The sequence below is a fragment of the Sciurus vulgaris genome (assembly GCF_902686455.1).
Source record: "Sciurus vulgaris genome assembly, chromosome: 12".
Lineage (NCBI taxonomy): Eukaryota > Metazoa > Chordata > Mammalia > Rodentia > Sciuridae > Sciurus > Sciurus vulgaris.
This window is the reverse complement of record NC_136473.1, coordinates 104,890,319-104,909,378: the sequence shown is the minus strand read 5'-3', so window position 1 is coordinate 104,909,378 and position 19,060 is coordinate 104,890,319. Positions and strand designations below refer to the sequence as shown.

General features: G+C 38.0%; 1 protein-coding gene across 1 annotated transcript in view; it reads left to right on the top strand.

Annotated features, from left to right (window-relative positions):
• PAPPA2 (pappalysin 2) overlaps nt 1-19,060 on the top strand; it is a 515,818-nt gene that overhangs the window by 29,981 nt on the left and 466,777 nt on the right. Inside the window, exons 3-4 of the mRNA XM_079106960.1 lie at nt 15,013-15,099; nt 17,203-17,529. The gene's annotated coding sequence lies outside the window, so the exon portion shown is untranslated. The remainder of the gene's footprint in view (nt 1-15,012; nt 15,100-17,202; nt 17,530-19,060) is intronic.

The following is a 19,060-nucleotide window of genomic DNA, read 5'->3' as shown; positions in this document are numbered from 1 at the left end:
TCTTCCCCTCTAGCAGTGCAGATCTGGGGTATTGCAGCTTTCCCCCTATAGGCTTATACTGGCCCTATAGGTTTCCAAAACCTTTTCTTTAAGGGGAGATCAATATTAGCAGTGCCCAATTCAGACACTATGCAATCCTAGATCAAGTAGCCCCTATGAGGACAATAAAAATATTATCATAATAAACAGAATGAGTTCAAATATTATCTTCAGTAAAACAAACAGATTTGCAATAAGGTCTGCAGTCTCTAATGGAGGACAAAGAGGATGCAGAGAGATGTAGAATGTAGCTGTTAATGGGATAAGAAAAGAATATACAGAAGTTCTAGATAATAGAAAGGGTGAGAGTATAATCAAAAGAAATTGGATGTTAGCATGCAAAAAAGGGAGAAAGACTCTGAGGGAGCAGGCAAACAAAAGGAAAAGAGAGCAAGAAAAGTAAAGAAATAAAAACTTAAAATTTTTCAATAAGGAGAAAAAAGAAAATCTACACTATAACAGTCATATAGTAATGAAACCTCCCAGTCTTCAGTAGCCTGATGCATGAGAGGTAGCTGACAATGAGCTTCAAGCCTCCAGCAGGTGTCTTAGGATGGGATTTGCCCCACCTAAAGATTGGAGCTTCGGCTTCCAGGATTACCCAAGATGGATGCTCTGGCTTCCAAATGTGTTGGCAAATGGGGAGCTGCAGCTCAGGGTGTGGCCATGGTCAGCTGGAGGTCCTGGAGGTGGGGTGCAGTTGGTCAGGCAGGGGTCCTGGAGGTCAGGCATGTTTGGTGTGGTTGCAGGATCCTGGAGGCCAGGTGCAATCAGTTGGTTTGGGGTCCCAGTGATAGGGTGCAGTCAGTTGGTGTGGGGGTCCTGGCAGCAGGGAGCAGTCAGTCAATATGAGGGCCCCAGAGGCAGGGAGTGATCAGTTGGGCTGAGGGATCCTGAAGACAGGGCTCAGTCAGTCCAGCCAGGGGTCCTACAGGGCCTGGCTGTTGTCTCAAAATGGCGGCAGCCACGTGTAATCAAACCTGTAGGTACTGTGACAGAGAACTTCCAGGCAGCAGCAGGCAGCTGGTGCTCCACTGGCAGTCGGCGATCAGTTTGCTGACTGTTGTCAGATGATCGGGAGGTGAACCTTGTATGTTGGGTGATGGATAGATGTAAGGCAGGCGATGGACAGGCAAGAGGCAGGCAAATGGCAGATGATAGGCACCTGACAGTGAGCAATCTGCACTCAAAAAAGGCATCGATATGCTGGCAGACTGCAGGTGATCACAGCAGACAAATGGGGTAAACAGCAGGGGATCGATAAGCAGCAAAAACTGCCTCACCAAGAAATAGATATCCTCTGCTTGAAACCGAAGTTTCGGAGCGACAAGGAATGCAGCCTCCCTCTAGTCCACCATCTTGGATCCTCCTAGTCTCTATCTTTTAATTGGTATATTTATAGCATTCACATTTAAGTAATTTTTGACAAGGTTGAATTAATACTTGTCCTATTTTTAATAGTTTCTATTCAGTATAATTGTTCTTTGTTTCTGATTTCTCCTCGTTCTGCTTTTTCTAGTTTTAACTGATCATTTCATATTATTATATTTTGTCTCTTAACATATCAATTACATTTCTTTTAAAAGTTTTTACTGATTGTCCTAAAGTTCACAGTGTATGTTGTTAGGTAGTCAGTCCATCTTAGATCGTACCGTGCCACTTCACACAGAGCGCACACGTCTTATGCACGCCCAATTCCACCATCCAGTTCCTCTGACATCACTGTCACTCATTCTACTTATCCACGTGCAAAAATCACCCCACATTTTGTCACTATTATTGTTTTTAAAAAAGTTATTTTAATTACAAATAAGTGCAACAAAAGATTTTATCTACCTTCATTGATTTTTTTTTTCTCTAAGGCTCCCTTTTTTATGTGACCTATGTATCTGACCTATATCATTTTCTTCTCCTGGAACAACTTGTTTTTAATATACATTTCTTAAAGGACAGGTCTGCTGGTGATAAATTCCCTTTGTTTTTATTTGTCCAAAAAAAAAAAAAAAAACAACATTATTTAATCTTCCCTTTTGTACTAGATACAAAATTCTAGATTGTTGGAGATTTTTTTTTTAATTCTTTTATTTTCAACCACTCTCTTGCTTTCATGGTTTCTGATAAGAAATCCACTTTAACTCTTGTCCTTGTTCTGTATTTAAGGTGTTTAAAATAAATGTCTCCATCAAGACTTTGTCTTTGGTTTTTTGCACTTTGATACAATATACTGAAAAATAGATTTTTTTTTTTTAGTATTTATTCACTTGATGTTCTCTGAGCTTTCTGAATTTGTGCTTTAATGTTTGCCATTAATTTTGGAGAATTCTTGGCCATTATCACTTCAAATATATATATTTTTTGCTCCATTTTATTTTTCTTTTCCTTTTTTATTCCAGTTACACATATTTTATACTATTTGAAATCATCTCATAGTTTGGATGTGATCGAAAGACAAAATTACAACAAATTTAGTTGTAAGTCTAATTGGTTCTTATATATAATTTATAAATTAGTATAGTCTCCATTCTACAAAATTTAATAGTAACTCCCACTTGCATAGTAGATCAGTGGGTTTTATGAGGCGGGAATAAGGAAAAAGAACAATAGAAAAAATCTGATTGGTTCATATTAAGTTACTTCAGATTACTTTTTTATAAGAGTTAAAGCAAAGGGGACTTCCTTATGCTGATTCACATAGATTGGAATCTCTTGTTTTCAGAAAAAAAGCAAAACAAGCTGATCTATTAGAAATCTATCTGCTTTCTTAAAGTTTCAATATGATTATATGGCATTTGGATGTTTTACTCTTTTGTTTTTTAAATTATTTTTAAGTCATAGATGGACATAATACCTGTATTTTATTTTATTTTTTTATTATTATTTTTATTTAGCTTTTAGCTTTTTATAGACTGCATTTTGATTCATTGTACACAAATGGGGTACATAATTTCATTTCTATGGTTGTACACAATATAGATTCATACCATTCGTGTAATCATACATGTACATAGGGTAATGATGTCCGTCTCATTCCACCATTTTTCGTAACCCCCTCCCTCTCATTTCCTTCTACATATTCTTAAGTTCCCCCATTATTCTCTCATTCCCTACCCCACCCCCATTATATGTCATTCTCCACTTATCAAGGAATACATTCAGCCTTTGGGTTTGTGGGGTTGGCTTATTTCACTTAGCATGATATTCTCCAATTCCATCCATTTATTTGCAAATGCCATAATATTCTTCTTCTTTATGGCTGAATAGTATTCCATTGTGTATATATACCAGAGTTTCTTTATCCATTCATCTGTTGAAGGGCATCTAGGTTGGTTCCACAATCTAGCTATTGTGAACTGAGCTGCTATAAACATTGATGTGGCTGTGTTACAGTAGTTTGCTGATTTTAGGTCCTTTGGGTATAACCCAGGGAGTGGGATAACTGGGTCTAAAGTTGTGTCCATTCCAAGTTTTCTTAGGATTCTCCATACTGCTTTTCAGAGTGGCTGCACCAATTTGCAACTCTACCAGCCGTGTAAAAGTGTGTCTTTTTCCTCACATCCACGCCAACATCTATTATTGTTTGCGTTCTTGATAAAAGCCATTCTATTTGGAGTAAAATGAAATCTCAGCACAAGAAATCAAAGCAAGAATCAATAAATGGGATGGACTCAAACTAAAAAGCTTTTTCTCAGCAAAGAATACAATCAAGAATGTGAAGAGAGAGCCTACGGAGTGGGAGAAAATCTTTTCCACACACACTTCAGATAGAGCACTTATCTCCAAAATTTATAAAGAACTTACAAAACTTTACAACAAAAATACAAAGAACCCAATCAATAAATGGGCCAAGGAACTGGACAGACACTTTACAGAAGACACACAGGCAATTAATAAATATATGAAAAAGTGTTCAACATCTCTAGTAATTAGAGAAATGCAAATTAAAACTAAACAACTCTAAGATTTTATCTTACTCCAATTAGAATGGCTTTTATCAAGAACACAAACAATACCTGTATTTTATTTATTCATTTTTATGTGGTACTGAGGATTGAGCCCAGTGCCTCTCACATGCTAGGCAAGTGCTCCGCTACTGAACTACAACCCCAGTCTCAACTCTTTTAAAAATTCTATTTTCTCTCTACCTTATAGTTTGCAAAGTTTTTATTGACCTATTTTCAGACTCACTGATTCTTTCCTTAACTGTGTACAAATTAATGAGAACATCAGAGGCATTCTTCATTTCTGTTATAGTGTTTTTTATTTCTAGCATTTACCTTTGATTTTTACAGTTTCTATCACATTTGCATATTGTCTACCTTTTCTATCACAGGCTTTAGCATGTTATTTATAGTTATTTTAAATTGTCTGATAATTCTAAAATGTGTTATATCTATATGTGTTTCTGTTACATGTCTCTTCAGGCTGCGTTTTCTTGCCTTTTAGCATGCCTTGTGATTTTTTTTGTTGAAATTGGACATGTTGGATTAGGTAATAAAAATTGGGTAGAAGATCTTTAGTGTGCAGTTTTATGTTAATCTGTCTAGAAGTTGAGCTATGTTCACATTTGCTATAGCTATAGGTGTTAGAAGCTTCAAATTCTTGTATGTCTTTGTTTTTAAACTTCCTTGTTGATGTTTGGCTTCCATAAGACCTCTTTGGAGAGATTTTGTGACTAGGAACTCTTTCAGTTGTGACCCATTGTTATCACAGTAGAGACCTATGGGTATGGTATATGGTGTGGGAAGGACACTTTCTTCTTTAAGGTTATGATTAAATTTTAGCTTTTTAATGGGGATTTGTCAGTGGACTATGAGCTTCACAAACATTTCCTGGTGTTTTTCCTCCCATAAGTGAGACAGGAAGGGTGGGTGGGGCAAGAGTCACAAATCACCTTTACCACAGATGGGATAGTTTTGTGTGCTTTTCCTTCGGAGAGAAGCCTTTATTGTCCAAAATTCTCTGGGTTATATGATTATTATTTTCTCTTTTCCTAACCCTGCTAAAGTCACAGGGGAGCTTGCTTTGATTATTCCCCATGAGAATATAATGGGATTTTTGGAGGTAAGCCTAATGAAAACATGAGGTCCCTCCAGAATCATGGCCCCTGGGAGCCTCTTGCTTAAACACCAACCCAAACTTAGACTCTGTCACTTCATCACAATAACCTTGTAAATGTTTCTACTAGATCTGGACTCTGAGAACTTTGACTCATTGACAAAGGAAATTAAGTCAAGTTACTTGAGTCTGAATACATAGGCAGTGTCCCTATTGTGGCCTCCACTTCAAAAGGGAGACACAGTTTCAAGAAGAAAGGGTCAGACTGGATCACTAGAACTAAGAAGAGCTAGCTTCAGTGGCTGCTTGCAGGGGGTTTAGGAATGGTGCCCTGGTGAGCTACATGCAAGGACCCTCGCTCTAGCGATGCACTTGGTACTGTTGAGGGTGAATGAATCAGGTTCATTTGGTATCTGACAAACTGTAAGCTAAGTTGACACCTTTTAATGGCTCTCAGGTTATGAGCCAAGTCCCAGGAGTGCATATATCCTTTGTCTCTACTATCTCATTACCAGATTATGGTCCCCAAAGTTTCTAATTCAGGTCAGAAGTTTTAAACTGGTTTCTTTCCAGATTTGGGGGAGTTGATTTGTCCTGAAACACCATTCTCTGATAGGTCCAAGGAGAACTGATTTTCTGTTTTTCTGGATTTTTTTTTCACTATAGGAATAACTACTTTCATGCTCTTTACATGTCCCAGCTAGAACTGGAAATGTGGAGAGGAATGTTGTATTACTGATATTATTTAGAATGGCTGACCCCTATTGCTAATAAAAAGTAGATTTATTTTTATCAATTTTTAATTTATTTTCAGGTCTCTGCAGATAATACATTCCTTATTGCATCATTTGGGAAAACCTGTCCTTTCTCCCCTTCAGCTCTTTTGTACAAGCTACCATCTGCCTACTTTTCTTACACCCTTTTCTCATCCTTTACCCAGTGACTCCTACTTGCTCTTTAGGTCTTAAGTCTCACTTCTTCAGGAATTTGTCTCTCCAAAAGAAGTGATAAGTGCATAAGATAATGAAGTGCTAAGTACTTTGATACTTAGCACTGGATCAATATACAATGTATAGATTTATTGAAACATCAAATTTTACCCTATAAATAAGAGTGATTATAAAGTGTCAATAAAGATATGTTCTTCACATTGAAAGTTAAATTTAACCTTAGTTTAAATTTTTTTATTCTGTATTCTTTTGCTACCCAGTTTGCCACTTTTGTTAATATTCAAGTCACTTGAAATTACTTCTTCAACATCATTTTTGTGAGGGCAGGAACCATTTCTCTATTTCCAACATCTAGCACAATTACTGTCACAATGTAGATATTCAATAATTTATTGCCCGGTATGGTGGGAAACTCCTGTAATCCCAGCGGCTCATTAAGACTGAAGCAGGAGGATCGCAAGTTCAAGGCCAGCCACAACAGTTTAGTGATGCCCTGTCTCAAAATAAAAAAAATTAAAAAGGACTTGGGGAGGGTACCTTTGTGGAAAAACACCCCTGGGTCCAATCCTTGGTACTAGGAAAAAAGAATAATTTGTTAATTGATACTTGACTGAAAGGAGTAAGCCAAGAATTCTATATCTAACTGAGTTGTCTCCAAAGTGTAATGAGCAATGATAACAGAAATAAATCCTTCACCAAAGGAAAAAATAAAATAAGAAATAATGTATAACTGAAGAAGTATTATAAACAATGAATTGTCAACATGAACTTTAGTAAAACAGAAACATTATAAAGCAGACTGCAGTTTACAATTATTGAAACAAAAACTATATGATACAAAAATAATAATTTGATAATAATTAAATAAAATCTTGGAGCATGATCAAAAATTGAGAGTTTTCATGCTTATTCCATTCTGTTTCTGAAAGTGAGAAATATATATGTGTTTTAGTCAGGTTTTTCACTCCTGTGACCAAAAGACCTGATAAGAACAAGTTTAAGGAGGAAAAGTTTATTTTGGGGATCATACTTTAAGAGGTCTCAGTCCATAGATCCATAGATGGCTGAGTCCATTCCTTGGAGCTTGAGATGAGTCAAGATATCATGGCAGAAGGGTGTGGCAGAGGAAAGCAGCTGGGAACTTGGCAATGAGAGAGAGAGAGAGAGAGAGAGAGAGAGAGAGAGAGAGAGAGAGAGAGAGAGAGAGACTGACCCTGCACTAGCCACATACAAAATATATATCCCAAAGCACAGTCCCAGTGACCTATCTCCTCCAGCCATACCCTACTTGCCTTCAGTTACCACTCAGTTAATTATCAGGGGATTAATTCACTGATTGGATTGAGGCTCTCAACCCAATCATTTCACCTCTAAACCTTATATTGTCTCACATATGAGCTATCAGGGAATACCTAATAGCTAAACCTTAACAATGTTTATTTAAAAATTTAAATGTTACCATTATTAAAAAAATAAAAATCAGAGTATAGCTTCCAAGTTTTTCTGTCAGAGGATGGGGTGAAAAGCAAACAATGGGAAACTACATAAAAGTTAGAAATTGAAGAAAGTATCAATGAAGCATGAAAAAAGTTGCAAAATAATACAGAATTAAAACTTATTTTGTCTATATATTCACACATAAACACATGCATAACTTGAAAGGAATAAAATCATTGACTGAATAAAAAATAATCAAATAAAGAAATGCAAACCCAACTATATGCTGTTTATAAAAGACATATTTTTTGCTAGGAAGAATATGGGGGAAAAGGAATCCCACTCTTGGAATTGTAAATTAGTACAACTACTATGGGAATCAGTATGGTGGAACCTCAAAAGACTAGGAATGAAACTACCACATGACCCCGCTATATCACTACTCAGTGTTTTTCAAAGAAAATTAAAACCTGCATACTATAGTGATATGTGCATATTCATGATTATAGCAGTGAAATCCACAATAACCAACTTGTGCAACCAGCGTAGGTGTCTGTCAACAGATGAATGGGTTAAAAAAAAAGTGGTATATATAAACAATGGAGTTTTATTCAGTTATAAAGAAAAATAAAATTATATTATTTGTAGAAAACTGGATGGAACTGGAGAACATTTCATGTTGAGTGAAATAAGCCAGACTCAGAAAGTGAAGGGTCATATGTGCTCTTTCATATATGGAAATGAACATGGCTAGAGAGGAAAGGTAAAAAGAGGACTAATGGGAAAGAAAATGGAAACCAGTTCAACAGAGTTGAGAAAGGGGATGGGGGAAGGAAAAATAGGAGGAAAAGGGACAGTATCGGGAAAAGAAATTGATCAAATTAAGTGCATGTGTGAATATGTCACAATGAATTCCAATATTATGTATAATCATAATGTACCAATAAAAAGAAAGAAAACATTCAAAAGAGATTTTTTAGAAGATTCAAATTTAAAGTATGAGTATAAATATGTAATAAAAGAACTTAAAATTGTAATGCTGGAACAACTGGAATTCATGATAAAAAGGTCATTTATGATAATTCAGGATATAATCAAGATGAGAATGTTACAAATATAGGAATCAAAATATTCTTTTCAGGAATATGGAGAAAATGTACAGAATATAATAGTAATGGAAAACTGTATTTGATCTCTCTGTCCTTGTATGATAGAGAAAAAATATGTAAAGCCACAGGGAGACAAACACTGAATTAATAAGATTGTTTTAGTTGATATACATTTCTTCAGTTCTACATCTAGTAGACAGATAATGCAGTTCCTTCTAACTCATAAAATATTTATAAATTTTCTTCATGTAGTAGGTCATAAAGAAAAACTTGAATAAATCCAAAATATCAAAGAATACAGACCACATTCTCTAATTATAATGAAAAAAATCCTCGATTTTATTTATGAGAGTGGTTACTAGAAGAATTCAACTGATTAAAAATGAAAGAAGTTTCCTTTATATACTCCATGTCAAAAAGGTGGACTCAGAAGAACATGTACCTTTAATTACTTTCATAACCAAAAGGGAAATAATTAAAATAAATCAAATTAATATTGATCTTATTTGTTGGGAAAGAAAAATAACCTTACAGGGGCTGGGGTTGTGACTCAGTGGTAGAGTGCTCACCTAGCATGCATGGGACCCTGGGTTTGATCCTCAGCACCACATAAAATAAAACAATAAAGGTTTTGTGTCCACCTACAACTTAAAAATAATTAAAAAAAATAGCTCCTCCTTTAAAAAAAATAACCCTACAGTAAACAAAAGGAACAACTAAAGATAAAAGTACTAATAAATGAGGCAGGAAAAAAAAGAATAGATATACATTCTAAGAACTTATTTCTGGAAAGCAAACTTTATTAAATAGTTTACCTTCTCAAGAAGGAATGGAAACAATGTAAATACAGAAAACTCAGGTTGAAGAAGGAGAAACCATAAGAAATGGAGAAAAGCTAAAGAAATTATAAGCAATACTTTGCAACTCTGTTAATAAATTTGATAAACATGAAATGGTATTGAAATTTATATACTGTGGTTTAAGTTTATAAATCTATAGCTTCTTCATTTTCTATAAGTGATCTGAACATTTCCATGAACTTATATCCCAGCGAACAATGGGAAATTCAGTGTAAATTTACTGATTAGAAAGAACTTACTCTGATTGTACCTAGAAAATGGACCAAGAGGTTCAATATCCATCATTATGGCTTGGATCTTAAATGTCCCCCTAAAACGTATATGTTAAATGCTTGAAGGTGGTGAAACCTTAGGAAGTGGGACCTCGTGCAAAGAAATTAGGTCACTGGGGGTCTTTGGGGGCACTGAAGGGAATATGGGGACCTGACCCCTTTCTCTCTCTCTCTCTCTCTCTCTCCTTACTTTTCACGTGCCAGGAGTTGTGAACCCTTCTGCACCGCATGCTCTGGCCATGATGTGCTATGCCCCCACAGGCCCAAAGCAACAGGGCCAAGTGACCGTGGGCTAAAACCTGTAAACGTGGGCTAAAACCTGTAAACCTGTGCCGAAATAAACATTTCCTCCTTCAAGTTGATTCTCTTAGGTATTTTGTTACAGTGATTGCAATCTCACTAACGTGCCCACTGATTTCAGTACTGGAGAAAAGTGAGTATTAGAGGTTAACCTAACATCATATGTATGGACTCAAGGTACCTCATTCATTTCTTCAAGGATCATTAAGCTTCCAATTATACCTGATCACATCTGGGGCAAAGGGGTGGAAAAAGAATTGAAAGGCACTCAATATTTGCCTCAAAGACTATTTCTTTTTCCATGAGAAGTTGAATTTACTATTTTAAAACTTTAAAGACTATAGTTAGAAACTTTGAATTCCTTTCTCTCACTACCAAGTAAGATATTCAAAATCAAGATGAATTTAGTTATAGAAAAATAGAGCCCAATAATACCAGACTCTGTCATTTGGGCAAATGCTTCCGCTGGAAAAAAACTAACGTAGATACAAAGTGTCATCTAAAGATATCATACACCAAGCAAGGCAATGGACAGTTACAGGACTGAGATACAGGGCAATCTAGAAACGCCAACGTGTTTTGCTGATCTGAGATTGGCAGTTGTTAGGATGAACAGTGTTTGGGGGAGTTAAGAGGACCAGAGTCAGAGTTTGGGGATCACCCAGTGGGGATCCTGGATGACCATTTATTTTATTAGCTTCTCAATTCTTAAACTTGGATTAAGATGGTCCTAGACCACAAGAATCAAGAAGAAAAGTGTTATCAGAAGAAAAGTGTTATCAGAAGAAAAATAATACCTGTAGTCTTAAGTCGTTTACAAATAAAACATTGAACACTGGTGGGGAGAAAATTATACATTCTTTTCTCAACCCCAATAAGTCTATAGTTGAGACACACTCCTGGCAGGAAAAACAGATTAATGAGAGAAGAAAGCAAAGCAAAGCAAAACAACAACAACACAACAGAACAAAACAACAAAAACTAAGCAAGTTTATCAATGCATACCATGTGCATCAGATGGGAAAAAAGTAACTCAGCTCCATGGCCTAGGAGCCTGCTTAAATCGTATTTTTAACAAAGAGAAAGAACTTAGAAGGCGAAAAGACAAAAGAGAAGTCAAGCACAGCTCTCAGTGGCAGGGAAACTCTGGAAAGAGACTAAGGAAGGTCTGCTCTCAGGTTTCACTGGTGTCCCTGGTGCTGTCTCTGAGCTAATAAGCAGCTGTCTTCAGTACTGGAGAATTTATGTCCTGCCTTTAAGCAAACAAACAAAAGGCAGGAAAGTGCCCCCTGCATTTTAATTGTCATTAGCTCAACAATCTTCACTATTTTAGAAAGAAATAGTTTGGGTTTCATCAATACAGTAAAACAAAACCAGCAAACAGTGGGACAAAGTAATTTGGGAAAACAAGCAGAAAGAAATCAACATATACAAACTCTTAGAGACGTGGCTATCAAAATATGTTATAGACTGTCAGACATAGTCTAAAAAATTGTCTCGTCCAGCGAGTACAATGAAGACTCGGCTCTCAAATGAAGTTTTAAGGTCTTTATTTTTATGGGAGAACTTCTGAGCCGAGTGCCTGGTTCTTCCTCCTCCTCCACGGCTGCCGTCTTCTTTTTCTTCTCTTGTCACACAGCTCTCTCTCTCCTTCTTCTCTTGTCGTGCAGCTTTCTCTCTCCTTCTTTTCTCTCGTGCAGCTGCCACTTCTCTCTTCTTCCTCTCTCGTCGTGCCGCAGCCACTTCTCCTCTTTTCTTGTCCCGCAACTGCTACCTGCCCTCCTGGCCTTGCTTGCTCTGCCTTGCTTGCTCCCGCCGCCGGGCAAAATACCCAGCTTTATGGGATATAACAGCCAATCACCTTAATGGGTCAGGCGTTTGGCTCGTGTAGACTTAAAGGTGGGTAATGAGGACCTGTACTGATCACAAGCTAAGCACAGACGGAGGAGATCAGTCAGCCAATAGAAAGCACTTGCAGCTGGGCTTCTCGGCGCCATCTTAGGGCGAGGCCAGCCACCACTGCGGGCCCTACAGGGCAGCGGCCTCCAACAAAAAATAATGATGCTGACTATGTTTAAGAACAGAAAAGCCAACCCAGAAAATTTTGCCAGAAAACTAGAAGCTATAAAAATGACATTTTGCAAAATCTTTTAAACATTTGAAGAGATGATAGCTGATATTTTTTAGAATTGATGAAGGACATCAATACATAGAAGTCCATCAAATCCCATGCTAGCTAAATAAAAAGACACTTCACAGAGAAGTTGCATAAAGCAAATCAAATGGAAAAATCTTTGAAGCAGCTAGAGAAAAGAGGCCGATTACCATAAAAAAGGCAACAGTTAGCCTTACAGATGGCTTCTCAGAACAAAAATGAAGGTCAGAAAGTACTGGAATGATAATTTCGAGGTGCCAAAAAAAAAAAAAATGACAACTAATATAGAAGTCTCTGTCAACTGAAAATAGTCATTATATATAACAATTAAAATACAGAAATTTTGGGCTGGGGTTGTAGCTCAGTGGTAGAGCGCTTGCCTAGCATGGGTGAGGCGCCGGGTTCAATTCTCAGCACCACATACAAATAAATAAAGGTCCATTGACAACTTAAAAAAAAAATCTAAAAAAAAAAGAAGTTTCAGATCAACAGAAAATGAATTTGATGATACTAAAGGAAATTCTGCTGGGTATTCTTCAGATGGAAGGAAAATCAGAGATAAAAAAGAAATAGAACTAGGCATGGTGACACATGTCTATTATCCCAGTGATCAGGAAGCTGAGGCAAGAAGATCACAAGTTCAAGGTCAGCCTAGCAACTTAGTGAGGCCCTATGTAACTTAGCGAAATCCTGTGTCAAAAAATAAAAAGGGCTTGGAATGTGGCTTAGTGGTAAAATGCCCATGGGATTAATCCTCAGTACCAAAAAAAAAAAAGAAAAAAAAAAGGAAGAGGAAAAATAGAGGGCATTGAAAGAGGTAAATTTAAATCAAATTGAATAAAACAATAATAAGTCTGTCTCGTGATGTTTAGGCTCATTTGTTCTACATATATACCTACCTACCTACCTACTCATCTGTTAGTCAGTCTTCTGCCACTATAACAAATACCTGTGATAATCAATTTATAAAGAGATTAGGTTTAAAGGTCGAAAGAGGTCGAATGTTCTCTCTGACTAACTCACAATGGATGCTAACTCACCATGTGGACAGGACAGGAAAAAAAATAGAAGTACTTTGGATTATACAAAGGTGAATGAAGGGAAGGGAGGGGGAATGGGAGTAGGAAAGTTAATAGACTGAATCAGACATCACTTTCCTATGTTTACATATGAATATGTGACCAGTGCAATTCCACATCATAAACAACCAGAGGAAGCCGGGCATAGTGGTGCACACCTGTAATCCCAGGGGCTCAGGAGTCTGAGGCAGGAGGATCTCAAGTTCAAAGCAGCCTTAGCAATGGCAAGGTGCTAAGCAATCAGTGAGACTCTGTCTCTAAATAAATACAAAATAGGGCTGGGGATGTGGCTCAGTAGTCAAGTGCCCCTGAGTTCAATCATTGGTACCAAAAAAACAACCAGAAGAGAGGGTAGTTGTACTCTATATATGTATAATATGTCAAAATACATTCTACTGTCATGTATAAAAAATAAATTTTTAAAAAAGAGATTAGGTTTATTTGGGGTCATAGTTTTGGAGGTTCCATTCCGTGGTTGGTTGACTCTTGCTTTTGAACTTGTAGTGAGGCAGCACATCATGGCAGGAAGCATGTGGAAAATTACCTCATTACTGGGAAACAAAAGAGAGAAAGAGGAAGGAACAGGATCCAACAATCCTCTTGAAGGGCATGCTCCCAGGGACCCAAAGACTTCCCATGAGGGCCTCAACTCTAAACATTACTGCCACCTCCCAACAGTGCCAAGCTGGGGACCAAGCTTTTAACATATGGGCCTTTGGGAGACAATTAAGATCCAAATCATGTCTGTCTGTCTATCTATCTATCTATCTATCTATCTATCTATCTATCTATCTATCTATCATCTATCTTCTATCATTTATCTATCAATCTTTATCTGTGATTGTGATTTATAAAAAGAAATACATATTTGGTCTTCATTTCCATTTCCTGGTACATAGTTCCTAAAACCAAAAGTGCTAAGCATTTTTTCATATGCTAATGAGATGTTAGATGGTTGGTGGCTGAAGATAGCTTCAGGAAGGGGACTGGTTGCCAGGGGATCCAATCATGTGATTAGAGGGTTGGAATTTTCAACCCCATACCCCAAATTCCAAGGAGGGGAGAAATTCTAAATGTTGAGCTGATTATTAGTGACCAATGATCTAATAAATCTGCCCATATAATGAACCTTCCATCAAAAAAACCCAAAAGGATGGGGTTTAAAGAGTTGCTATGCTGCCTAATAGACCAAGATGCTTTTTAAAGCTAAAGCACTTAAAGAAGGAATGGAAACTTTGCACCCTTACTCATGTATCTTGCCCTATGTATCTCTTCACATGGCTGTTTATCTGCATTCTTGGTCTTACCTTTTATAATAAATCGGTAAACATAAGTAAAATGCTTTCCTTAGTTCAGTAAGCAGATCTAGTGAATGACCTAACCCAAAGAAAGGGCTTTAGGAACATCTAATTTATAGCTAGTTGGTCAGAAGTTCCAGAGACTGGATTTGCTTTTGCTCTCTGATGTGGGATCTGGTCTTATGGAACTGTGTTAATTTTTGTCACTACAACAAAATACCTGAAATAAATTAATCTTATGAGGGGGAAAAGGTTTATTTTAACTCAGTTTTACAGGTTGCAGTCCATAATTAGGTGGAGCCATTGCATTTCGGCCTGTGGCAAGACAGCGCATCATGATGGGAATTCCTGGTAAAGAAAAACTGCTCAGCTTGTGGCCAAAAAGTAAAAGGGGGCAATTGCCTTCAAGGGCATTCCCCCAATAACTGAACTAGTTTTACCTCTTAATGTTTCCACAGCCTTCCAACAGCCACAACACTGGGGACCACGTCTCTAACATCTGTGCCTTGGGGGGGACACTCAAGATCCAGACTAAGGCATCCAGGGTAAAAGAACCAACTGCCAACGGTGGAAGTTACTGAGAGGCCGAGGGAAAGATAGATGCAGGATTGCACAGAGTACAATTTATTGAGGTCTTATTGACAGACCAAGGTCAAGGGTGGCACGAGACCAGTGGATCTCTGAAACCTGGGTCGGGGGCGGGGAAGAGGCTCACATAGTGCTCAGGACAAAAGTAGCTTTTGTCAAATCTGTACCTGATCTGTCTCAAACTAACAAGAAAAACATCAGGCACACTCCTGGCACAGATGGTGCAAGGATCTTTTGTTAGGTACCACATACCATTCTAATGGTTTTATTTACTTATAGTCTGCTAGAAAATTACATGGGGAAAATAGGCCAGGGTTATTCGGGGTAATTGTGGTGGTTATGACTCAAGATGGCTGCAATCATGTCAAGCAGTATGCCTATATTAGCTCACTGATTGGTTTTATAATTAACTGGTCCCATAATCCCCTGGTAAATCTAAAGCCTGTCAGAAACATCATCCAAGGACTAGGTGATCAGGCTTCTATGAGACCCTTGTCTTGGAAAAATGGCCTTCAAACAGTGTAGCTGGTTTCCATGACTTGGGCTGTGAAAATGGCAACAACCATTTGGTTTTCAGATAGTGCCAATTATATCTGCCTTGAAACTTTGCAAAATTATAATTATTTTCTAAAAATAATGTGTGCTAACAAATTCATTCTATGCTACCCCAAAATCTATATATTTTTTTAACTCAGTCATTTGTTCTATAAGGAACAGTAGAATTCAGTAAACAACCAGTCAAATCTGTGACACTGAGTAAATCTAATTTCTTAAAATGGCAAAGCCCTTAAATAGCTGTTTCTCCAGCAAAGAGATATAAATGTCAAATAACCATGTGAAAATATGTTCAACATCTTTAACCATTAAATAAATGAAAACTAAAGCAACACAGATAGCCTACATAACCATCATAAAAACTAAAATATTTAATAGTGACATCACCAAATGCTGGTGAGAACATGAAGAAACTGGGTCCTCATACTTAGGTGGTGAGGATATAAAATTGTAAATCCACTGGGAAAAGTTTGTCAGTTTCACATAAAACTAAATATGCAAGATAGGTCTTGCCATGCGCAGTGGAGTCTGACTGTTTCCAACTCTCTACTGCATGCAGGGAGTGAGCATGGCAAGGGCAGATGAATTCACTGTGTAATTGTGACATTCTGTCTCCATGAGATGCTGGTTTTGTGACTTGTAAAGCCCAGAGTGCAACTTTTTGCAGACTGGCAAGTGGAAAACATTTCACATCTTGCATGAGGTTGCCATGTATCCATAGACCATTCCCGAGCTTGGCACACCCCTCATTATGCTCCACCCCCTCAGGCCTGAGGCAAGTCCTTGGGTCTGGCTGTCGTTAGGCTTCTTATGATCCCTGGTAGAAGTTCTTCATTTTTCAGATTAACTCCAAGTAACACATTACTACATACTCCTCAAACTGGACCAGGCATAGCCCCTGTTCTGTGTAAGGGGATGGAAAAGATTAGAATAACTGTGAAACATCTTTCTGGAACATCCATTTGACTATAAGGTTTGAAAGGAACAAATTTAAGTGACTTCCAAGAACCATCCCCCCTTTCCACAAATATGGAAGAAGGAGCAGAGCAGATGAAAGAAAGTCCCCATGTTAGGGCGCAGGTCTGCAGTTTCCCCAGGTCAGGGCACACAGTCCCTGTCTTCAATTAAGACCTACTAGTCTCTCTAGGTGGCTCCAAGGTCATCTTTTATACTTAAGCCCAGCAGGTATTTTTTCCATAATGATTTGGATACATGGAGTTACTGAATAACCTCCCACTTTGAATCCCACTCAGAGAACATCATAGCAGTTGGCACATCTCCTTCTTCTCCTACATAATGTCCTCTGGGCTGGGTGTGCCATGGTCACATAGTGGCATGTGCTTGTTGCCCAGCTCCCATTCAAGTTGTGCCCCACACCTGGCCAACTTCTGTACATGCCATTTCTTGCACCGTCTCACAGCTCCATGGAACTCAGGATCTTTATGTTCTGTGTATAGTGCAGGGAGTGTGGCTCGACCGCCTTGAGTTCTTGGGTTTTATTCCAGGCTCTGCTGCCCACATAAGATATTGGATTGGCTGTACTCTGTTTTGAACTGCATGCATGCCTGATTTTTCTGGTTGGTGTGACACAAAGTTGTCTCATGATCAAGTTGACAAGACTACAGTGGGTACTTGCCAGCCCTGGATCTTACCGCAGAGTTGAACTTGGTTCTTGGCGTTGAACTCTCAGGTGTGGAGGAGTCTCCTTTGGAGTACACACCTGGGGCAGTTGGCTTCAGCTGGGGCTCCACTGTATGCTGGTGCTGTGGATTCAGGAGGAGGTCCTGGCCATCCTAAGTGCTGTCCTGGGGTTGGGGGTTCCTTATCTCCAGGTCAGAGATTATTTTTCTTTTCTTTCTTCCTCTCTTCCCTCCTTCCTTCCTTTTTTCTTTTTTGATTCTTTCTTGTCACAGAGTAACTTGATATAAGGCCTTAATTCCTCTTGCTGGCCCATGTTTATATATGAACGCTCCGTCACGTCTTCTAAATTGTTTCCCTTACTGGGTTTGAAGATCAGGAAGTTCTTATCAGGTTTTCACACTGAAGGATATGAAGAAAGGAATGTTGTATATATCTTTTAATATTTGCTCCCACAGCTCTTAAAAGTCTTCCCCAACAAAAGGTAGTTACTATGGTATTAGAGGAGGACTCCAGACCCTGTAAGTCCATCATAGGGCTGTTGTATCTTTGGCCCTGGAGAAGTTCCAGAGAATAAGGGGGAACTTCCACAGAAGGTTTCCAGCTTATGGCCAGCAGTGAACCTTTTTCTAAAGCCAGAATCTGTTGTGTTTATGTAAAGGTTAATATCCAGAAGGAATTTATGTGACTTTAGTTCCCTATGAATAATATTCCTTCTGGGGCAAATACTACACAGCAGACTTAAGAAATTTTCCTTGGGCCTCTCTTTTATCTGGCCATTGTCTAGTAGGCAGTTGAATATCATTCCTCCATAACATCCTCCATGACCAGATGGAGTGTATTTTGGGTCTCAGTCATCTGGTTGTTTCACAATGTTGTAACTAATTAAATAAAATAATCACAAAGAGCAGTAAATATATATTTATTCCTGGGAAAAGTGTGTAGAACAATGCTACAATAGTAAGGTTACAGCTGGTATTCTTGTATTCCATGACATTGAAGAAGATGTCAGTGTTTCTGTGTTAAGTGTGATACTTACTAGAAGTAGATTTATTCTGAATGAAGCTTCAAATTCACTCTCCCACTGAATTTGCCAGGTCCTTGGCAATGTGTTCACATGATCATTTATTTTTGTAAAATTTGCAAAAGTAAAATATTTAAACACTATGGTTTGGATGTGTGGTATCCTCCAAAACTCACAAGTGTGACAATGCAAGAAGGTTCAGAGGAGAAATGTTAGGGAGTAACTGAAAGGGATTAACTGAGTGGTAACTGAAAGAATAGGGTGTGACTGGAGAAGGTGGGAATTGGGGTGTGACTTTGGGTCTATATTTGTATCTGGCGAGTGGACACTCTCTCTCTGCTTTCTGATCATGATGTGAGCTGCTTCCATATGCCACACTCTCCCACCATGATGTTCAGTCTCACCTCAAGCACCAAGGAATGAAGTCTGTTGCTTATGGATTAAGAGCTCTAAAACTGTGAGCCCCTAAATAAACCTTTCCTCTTCTACAGTTGTTCTGGTCAGGTCATTTAGTCACAGCAACAAAAAAAGCTGACTAATACACACCATAAGATCAAATAAGCATTATTTATTTATTGCTGACTTCCCTGTCTTTATATTTCCACTGTTGTCAGTTGGCATTGGAATTCCTGATATATTTATTGTTTATTGTTATGAAAAAACCCAATATAAGTCTATGGGTGGGCAATTTTGCTTGACCT